Source organism: Suricata suricatta, chromosome 7 (assembly GCF_006229205.1).
Source record: "Suricata suricatta isolate VVHF042 chromosome 7, meerkat_22Aug2017_6uvM2_HiC, whole genome shotgun sequence".
Taxonomy (NCBI): Eukaryota; Metazoa; Chordata; class Mammalia; order Carnivora; family Herpestidae; genus Suricata; species Suricata suricatta.
This window is the reverse complement of record NC_043706.1, coordinates 133,310,427-133,319,229: the sequence shown is the minus strand read 5'-3', so window position 1 is coordinate 133,319,229 and position 8,803 is coordinate 133,310,427. Positions and strand designations below refer to the sequence as shown.

The 8,803-nt window shown below is 39.5% G+C and overlaps 1 pseudogene; it reads left to right on the top strand.

Moving 5' to 3' along the window:
- The first annotated feature begins 8,404 nt into the window (after positions 1-8,404).
- LOC115297311 lies at positions 8,405-8,493 on the top strand (annotated as a pseudogene).
- The last annotated feature ends 310 nt before the right edge of the window (positions 8,494-8,803 follow it).

Here is an 8,803-nt window from a genome sequence, read left to right as displayed (position 1 = left end):
CATGATTTTGTCTATCTGGGTGCTCTCTCTTTTTTTTTCTGAGGAGCCTGGCTAGAGGTTTATCGATTTTGTTTATTTTTTCAAAGAATCAACTCCTGGTTTCACTAATCTGCTCGACTGTTCTTTTGGATTCTGTATTGTTTATTTCTGCCCTGATCTTTATTATTTCTTTTCTTCTGCTGGGTTTGGGGTGCTCTTGCTGCTTGCTTTCTAGTTCCAGTAGGTTCTCTGTTAGATTTTGAATTTGTGCTCTTTCTAGTTTGTTGAGATTGGCCTGGATTGCAATATACTTTCCTCTTAGGACTGCCTTTGCTGCATCCCAGAGATTTTGGATTGTTGTATTTTCATTTTCATTGGTTTCCATATATTTTTTAATTTCTTCTCTAATTGCCTGATTCACACAATCATTCTTTAGTAGGGTGGTTTTTAACCTCCACATTCATGGAGGTTTTCCAGACTTTTTCCTGTGGTTCATTTCAAGTTTCATAGCATTGTGATCTGAAAGTGTGCATGGTATGATCTCTATTTGTTTATACTTATGGAGGGCTGCTTTATGCCCCAGTATGTGGTCTATCTTGGAGAATGTGCCATGTGCAATCGAAAAGAAGGTGAATTTCCTATCTTTAGGATGCAGAGTTCTAAATATACTATCAGTTCCATCTGTTCCAATGTGTCGTTCAGGTCCATTATTTCCTTAGTGATTTTCTGTCTGGTTGATCTATCCATTGCTGTCAGTGGCGTATTTAAAGTCCCCTGCAATTAGCACATTTTTGTCAATAAGATTGTTTCTTTCTGTGATTAATTGTTTTATGTATTTGGGTGCTCCCGAATTAGGTGCATAGATATTTATAATTGTTAGCTCTTCCTGATGGAGAGATCCTGTAATTATTATATAATGTCCTTCTTCATCTCTTGTTACTGCCTTTACTTTAAAGTCCAGTTTGTCTGATATTAGTATGGCCACTGCAGCTTTCTTTTGGCTTCCAGTCGCCTGATAGATATTTCTCCATCCCTTTACTTTCAACCTGAATGAAGATTTACTTTGATTTTATGACCTGTTGGATCTTCTCACATCACTTCAGTCCAACAAATATAATTGAACTCTCCCGTATGTGTGACATTAACCCAAATGCTGAAGATACAAAGATGAATATTTCTTTTGTTAAAAGGCTAAACATCTGATGCAATGGCCCTCATCTCTAGAGCATTCATCTCACTTGGGGAGTCTTAAAAGATATTAATACATGGGGAGCCACATCCAGAATCTTCTAAAATAGGTCTTGTGTGGGTCCTGGGGATCAGAATTTAAAAAAACTCCCCAGGTGATCCTAACATATAGTAAAGAGCAACTAGCCTAATAGGTGAGTTAATAAAAATTAACATTTATTAAGGACCACTTTACACAAGGCATTATTCCTTTCTCCTATTTTATATTATTTAGTTATTCTAATATTCCAGTAAGATAAATGTATAGTTACCTTCACTTTTAAAATAGAATGGCTCCATTAATTTATTATTAGTTTTAAGTAAGCTTTATGTTTTACACGGGGCTTGAACTTGCAACCCTGAGATAAGAATCACTGAGCCAGCCAGGCACCCCTAGTTACCTCCATTTCATAGACAAGGAAATGATTCAGGGTAAAGCTTAATGACATATCTAAGACTACGCAGTTAGTATGCGGGAGAATGAAAAATCCATGTCATGATCTGCTCTGGAGATCTGTGTTTCTACATGTACTGCCTCGAGTTATGTGCCTGACAGGGACTGACCTCGATAAGCTCTTCAGTGGTGGCAGTTTGTAACATGTACTGAGAGGAGGGTTCAGAGCCGTTGATTCTGACCATGACTGAGGAGGCTGGAGAATGAATATTTTACAGTGAAGCAAGTCTTTGAACTTCACCTTAAATGATGGATAGGATTTATAGGCGGAGAAGACAGTTTCAACAGAAGAGATGTTCTCTGCAAAGGCATTCACAATTTATGCATGGAATATTCCAGAAATATGTTCTGTCTTTTGAGTTGGGTTCTGCAGTCACTTTAAACCCATAATCTATCCTCAGTATCCCGCCTTGTCTAAAAAGTATGACTTTTCCTCAGTGCTTTTAACACTCACTTTATATTTCAAGATATAAAGGTCTATTTTAATATATTTAAACATTTTAAACCAAAACGAATAAAAGTACAAGTGACAGCTCTGTGGGTTGTGTTGGTCAGGTCACTGAAGCACGTGACTGTTGTTCTCAGCATGCCTCTTGATACTTTCTACAGTGTTGATTAAGTGGGGTGGTTTTATTTATTTATTTTTTACCATAGCTAAAATAGCCTTTTCCTAACTGAAACTGTAAGTTATCATTATTTTAGCTGAGTCATAATGATAAAAATGTTTATTTTTATACATTTTATAAATACTTCTATAAAAAATACAAAAATGTTAGCGTTTATTTCCATACTCATTAGGTAGCCATTTGCTCTTGGAATGTCATGTTTATGAAATGGGCAGTAAATAGAACTGGATGATATTCACCAGATTCTGAGGGTGAGAGGCCTCCATGCGTGTCTCATATAGGCTGCATCTGTCTGGCAGTGATAGATTAACACAGATTTCCTGATAAATCAGGCAAAGTCCCAGAGGTAAGGCATGGGTAGACCTGCCTAGGCATGCTGCCAGCAGAGAAACTAGATTTCTGAAGTAACTAACCGATGCAGCAATAAATTCCTTATCTGTAATAGGGTGTATGTACCGTTGGGGACTGATGTGGCCTCCAAAGCCTAACATGTTATTAACTTGTGTTCTGGGTTCCTCTGACAGAGCCAACGCCTCACTTAAGACTGTTTTGATCACCTCTTTTACCACTGAACTTGGTGCTATGGATTGAATTGTGTCTGCCTTCCCCTGCCCCAATTCACGTGTGGAAGCCTGAACCCCCAATGTGATGGTATTTGGAGATAGGGCCTTTGGGAGATAATTAGGTTTAGATGAGGTCTTGAGTGTGGGCCCTTCTTGATGGGATTACTGCCCTTGTAAGAAGAGACACCAGAGAGCTTGTTTCCTCTCTCTCTATGTGAGGAAACATTGAGAAAGTGGTTGTCTACAATCTAGGAAGAGAGATCTTACCAGGGAGCCAATGGGCCTGCTCCTTGAACTTGGACTCCCAGCTACAAGAACTGTGAGAAATGAATTGTGTTGTTCACTTTTAAAAAAAATTTTTATCTATCTCTCTATTCATAATGTTTATTTATTATATATAGAGAGACAGAGACAGAGAGACAGAGCACAAACCGAGGTGGGGCAGAGAGAGAGGGAGACACAGAATCAGGCAGGCTCTAGGGTCTGAGCTGTCAGCATGAAGCCCGAGGCAGGGCTCAAACTCACGAAATGTGAGATGATGACCTGAGCTGAAGTCGGACACTTAACCAACTGAGCCACCCAGACGTCCCTGAATTCTGTGGTTTAAGAAGCCTCCTAGTTGGGGTGCCTGGGTGGTTCAGTTGATTAAGCATTTGACTTTGGCTCAGGTCACGATCTCACGGTTCATGAGTTCAAGCCCCACATCAGGCTCTGTGCTGACAGTGCGGAGCCTGCTTAGCATTCTCTCTCTCCTCTCTCTCTGCCCCTCCCCCACACTCTTGAGTGTGGGCTTTCTCTCTAAAAATAAGTGAATAAACTTTAAATAAATACTCCTCATTCTTTGTCATTTGGTCATGGCAGCTCGAGCTCCAGCGGGCTGAGACTGAGAGCACCTTGATGAGGAACAACGGAAACATGGGAAGCTGTGTGCACTCATCTGTGTCCCTGATCCTAGGTGTAGTACTGTTTTTTGGTAAAAGCTGTTGAGAAAACAACTTCGAACCCAGTCTGAGTTGTCATTCCTGCCAATTAACTCTCTTATTTTGCCCCCAGTTACCTTATTTTATCAAGCAAGGTATCTCATTTTGTTTTCTTTTCCTAGAAGATAAGTGAATTGTGTGTGTTTTAGGTAGACTGTCTCAACAACCAAATAGCTTTATATTTTAAATGTTATTAAAATAACAAACAGGATAACCTGCTTTGACGGAGTGAGATGCCTATTTTTGTGAAGTGTAACGGGTTAGTCAAGAATCAACTTCAGGATTCATGGGTGTCTAGTGACATCTGCTGGACACATGAATGGCAGCCTTCATTTGTTGCCTAATTCGGCCTCGTGCGGGAAGACCAACCAGACTCCAGAGTTAGGAGAGTGACCTCTAGCGAACAAGCCTTAGAAAGTTTCTTTATATTTGAATTTGTAAAAGCTCAGAACTGTCATTTAGACAGTTTATAATTAGAGGAAAGAAAAGTAAGAGTGTAAGTATTGACTATATTCAAACTCGTAGTTGATGTTGAATTCTTTTCTCTGTGAAATCTTCTATACGTAATACAATTATATTTTGATGATTATAGCCCATTTTAGGGATTTTCTATTTTGCTTTCATGTATAACTTTATACCGAAAGGGCATCTGGTATAATAGCTTAGGGCATAGGCTCTGGAGTCGGAGAAAGAATTAAAACACAGCCTTTGCCAATTACTAAATTTTTGCCTTGAGCAAGTTACTTAACTTTCCTATGCCTTAGTTTCTTTGGCTTGAAATGGAGATAACTGTACCTAAATCATAGAGATTGGAACAGTACTTGATACAAAGTAACGCACGAAATTAGCTACTTTTATTAAAAGAGAATCAATAAAATCCTTGTAATTTCTATCATTCTCGATCAGATTAGTCTCCTGGCCATCTTTTTGTTGGTGATAAGCTGCAGACAGGTGACTCATCCCATGGATATGGGAGACATTCTATAGAAGGGAAGATGCAAGTTTGTGCCCATGGCCTCATAAAATCTGGATGGAGAATCCATGGAGATAAAGATATTCTAGTGGTATGAATGTGGGTGGTTGTGGCTACTGTAGGAAGGACAATTTTTGCGAGCAGATATATAGTCACAAGGATGGCATTGGATCATCTTCATGGAGGGGGCAGGGAGCGCAGTGATAAAATGCTATGGAGTCATCGGGTACTAGAGAGAACTGGGGAGGACTTCAGTCTGCTGAGGTTGGTCCTTGCATTGGACACATGATCTGCAGGTCCTTAGATTGCTATTGCAAGAATTCAATGCAGCGAACGCACAAAGAGCCAGATCTCAGGCAAGCCGGCGTGGGAGAGGAAGGCACATATAACAGAAACTGGGCACAGAACTTGCTGAACCCTGGCAGAGTTAAGGTTTCTGGAAGCCTGCAGGAGTGGGAGTTGGGGCCTGGGCATAGCAAGCAGTGGTAGAGAGTCAACTGCTTTAGTTCTCTGATGGAAATACACTTTCCAGCCTGGGAAGTCAAGTCAGATTTGGTATTTGGGGGGAGGGATTTTTAAATTCCTTTTTAATTTTTTAATTAAGCAATACAGGCAAAAATTTAACTAAAATATTGAGGTGCCTGGGTTGCTCAGTCAGTTGAGCATTTGACTCTTGGTTTCAGCTCAGGTCATGATCTCACTGTTCATGGGCTCAAGCCCCATGTAGGGCTCTGTGCTGACAGTGTGGAGCTGCTTGGGATCCTCTCTCTCTCAAAATAAATAAATAAACTTAAAAAAACTTAAATAAAAATAGCATAGACTAATAAAAACTATAGTCCTTCTGATATTGTTCTAAAGATAACCAATTTTAACACTTTTAGCTTTTTCCACTCCCTTGGTTACCTTCACAGTTCTAAATAATGTACTAAAATCACTATTCATTAATATATCTATTTAAGAAAATACTTACTGACTTTCTGCTCTGACCCACGAGCTTCCAGTTCACCATTTTAGTGTCTCGTTAGTGGGTGTAGACTGGCAGTCTACATTTGGCCTATGCACTGTTTGAAAAAAAAGTTTGAGCCGAAATATAAAGGATCAAGTATAATTATAACATAAAATATAGATTTTTCTGCTTTTCCTGAAAAAAATCATCAAATATTCAAAACTGAGTTTGCAGTCTTTTATAAAACAATTGGCCTGAGCTGAGTCATGACTGCCCGTCACGCAGATTTCCAGTTTCCCCCAGATTCTGTATTTTGATCATGTCTCATGAGTTGTGCTGGTGAGCATATTGGTGCTTTTATTTTTATTTCTAGAGCCATCACAGACCACTTCACAAGGTTAGACCTTTATCCTTCTCGTCAACACGTTTCTCATCCTCCCAACTGCTGCCATCCGCATTTAACTCCTGAAATGCCAGTGTTAAAAACATAACTTCTAAAGCCATTACTATGTCTTCAATGTTTCCTTATGCTTTATTTAATACACAGATTTCTGATTTCAGTTAGAAGTATGTAGCTTGTAGCAGACCACTGCTCCTATCAAGAAAACCTGCAAAAGCTCAATGCCAAAAACATGTGTGAAGGCATTGGAGGCAGTATGGACTTGAGGTACCAATATATTGGAGAGAAAGACATTGTTACTGAGAAGGAGTCTCCCCTTCTGCCTGAAGTTTGATCCCAAGGGGCACTTGCCAGTTCTGGGCATGGGGACAAAGGCTGAGAAAGTGGGTAGAAGGGGAAGGCTAAGAAGAGTCAGAACTGGTAAAAAGTTCAGCAATTTTGCAGGCCGAGGAGGTGAATGTTGGAGTGTGGGTACTGTCAAGACAGTACAGAGAAGTAAACCCAACACTTGGTTAGTTTTCTCCTTGAGAGAATTGCCTATTCTTTTTTTATAATGTTTATTTATTTATATTGAGAGAGTGAGAGCGAGTGAGCACAGGGGAGGGGAAGAGAGAGAGAGAGGGAGAGAGAGAATGCCAAGTAGGCTCCACACCTTCAGTGTAGAGCCCGACTTGAGGTCCATTCCCACGAACTGCAAGACCACGACCTGAACCAAAATCAAGAGTCAGATGCTCAAGCGACTGAGCCACTCAGGCACCCCTCATTTACTGATTTCTTAAGCTGAAAAGAGAAATTGAGCAGAAAGCGGTTGAAAAGCCAGGTGGCAGACTATGGTAGTCTCACAGTGCCAGATAGGACGATAGAAATTGAAGCCATGGAGGACGTGCTCTAGTCAACACCCCAGGCTCTGCTTGGAGGGCTAAAGTCAAGGAGCGGGTACAACTAAGAGAAAAGTCAGACAGTGAAGGGACTGTAGGGCAGCTTCAAATCTAAATGCACTGGGTGTACTGGGGTTACCTACACTCACATCTGTCGTCTTCCAGAGAATAGGGTGAATCCTCCCCGACAAAAGGTAGCATTACCCAGAGTCTCTGCGATTTTTCATATATAATGCCTACTGTTTAAATGAAAAGTTACTACTTGTTTCAAGAAACAGAATTGAGAGAAGAGACCTGCAAATGACTCAAATGTCAGAATTACCAGACACAGACTTGAAACCGATTTTTCAGATTTTCCCTGTCTTCATGAACTAATTTTGGTAAGGCTTATTTTGCTGGGATTTCATCTATTTTTATCAAAATTCTCAATGTGATGGACATGGAGTTATTAACAATATCTTCTGATTATGTTACTAATGTTGGTGGGGTCTGTAGTTACGTCTTCCTTACATTGTTTGCATTGATCATTTGTGCCTTCTTTTTATTCTCCCTTATCCATTTTCCCAAGTGTTCTCAATTTTCTTAATCTTTCCAAAATACAACCTTCTGTTTCTCTTGATTCTCTATTATATATTACTTATTAGCCTTTTGTCTTTATTATTAACTTTCTTTTACTTTGTGTAGATTTTTTTCTATTCTTTTTCTAGTTTCTTGAGATAGATGTTCAGTTGATTGCCTTTCAACTTAATTCTTTCCTTCGTTTTTATTTTTTTATTTGAGAGAGAGAGAGAGAGAAAGAATGAGCAGGGGAGAGGGGGGAGTGGAGAGAGAGAGAGAGAGAGAGAGAGAGAGAGAATCTTAAGCAGGCTCCATGCCCAGTGCAAAGCCTGATGTGGGCTCTGCCTGGATCATGGCCTGAGCTGGAATTAAGAGTCAGACGTTCAACTGACTGAACTATCCAGGCACCTCTCAACCTAATTCCTTTCTAATATAGGAAAGACCAGAAATGTTGCTTTAAATGCCAAACATTTTTGATACGTATTTTGATATGTTTTTATTATCTCACAGTTAAAAATACTAATTTCCTTTTTGATTTCTTTTTTGAGTCATAGGTTAAGTCTATTTATTAATTTTCAATAGATGGAAAACCTTTACATATGGTTTGTTATTAGTTTTCACCTTAATTTCATTGTGGTCAGAGAATAAAGTCTGCATGACTTCAGTCTTTTGAAATACAAACTTGCTTTAGTGCTAGATATAGGATCCTTCTTTTTTCTGATAAATATTTTGCATATGCTAGGTGATTTGTTGGTTAGACCCACACATACTTGGAGCGCTGCCACTGTTGGTGAGTTTCACGGACAGGCTCTGTTGTGGTGTGCTCTTCGGCAGCACATAGACTAAAATTGGAACAATACAGAGAAGGTTAGCCTGTGCAGGCTAATGCATAAGGTGTTCCATATTTAAAAAACAAACAAACAAAGATGGGGTTTGCTGTGAAAAACTTGCAAGTTGTGGAACTGCTGTGTGATCCCTCCGTGACATTGCTTTCTGGTCAGTGCAGTATGGTGGTCTGACTCTGTAATCTACACCCTTTCATAATTTCGGCTGTATTGCTCTAATTTTCCGTGAACCTATATGTACTCAGATGGCAAAAAAAGACCAAAAAAATTAATAAATCCATTAATGTTCATAGAAGCACTGTTCACAATAACCCAAATTTCCTTCTTATAAGACACCAGTCATCCAGCATGGCCTCATTTTAAATTGATCACAT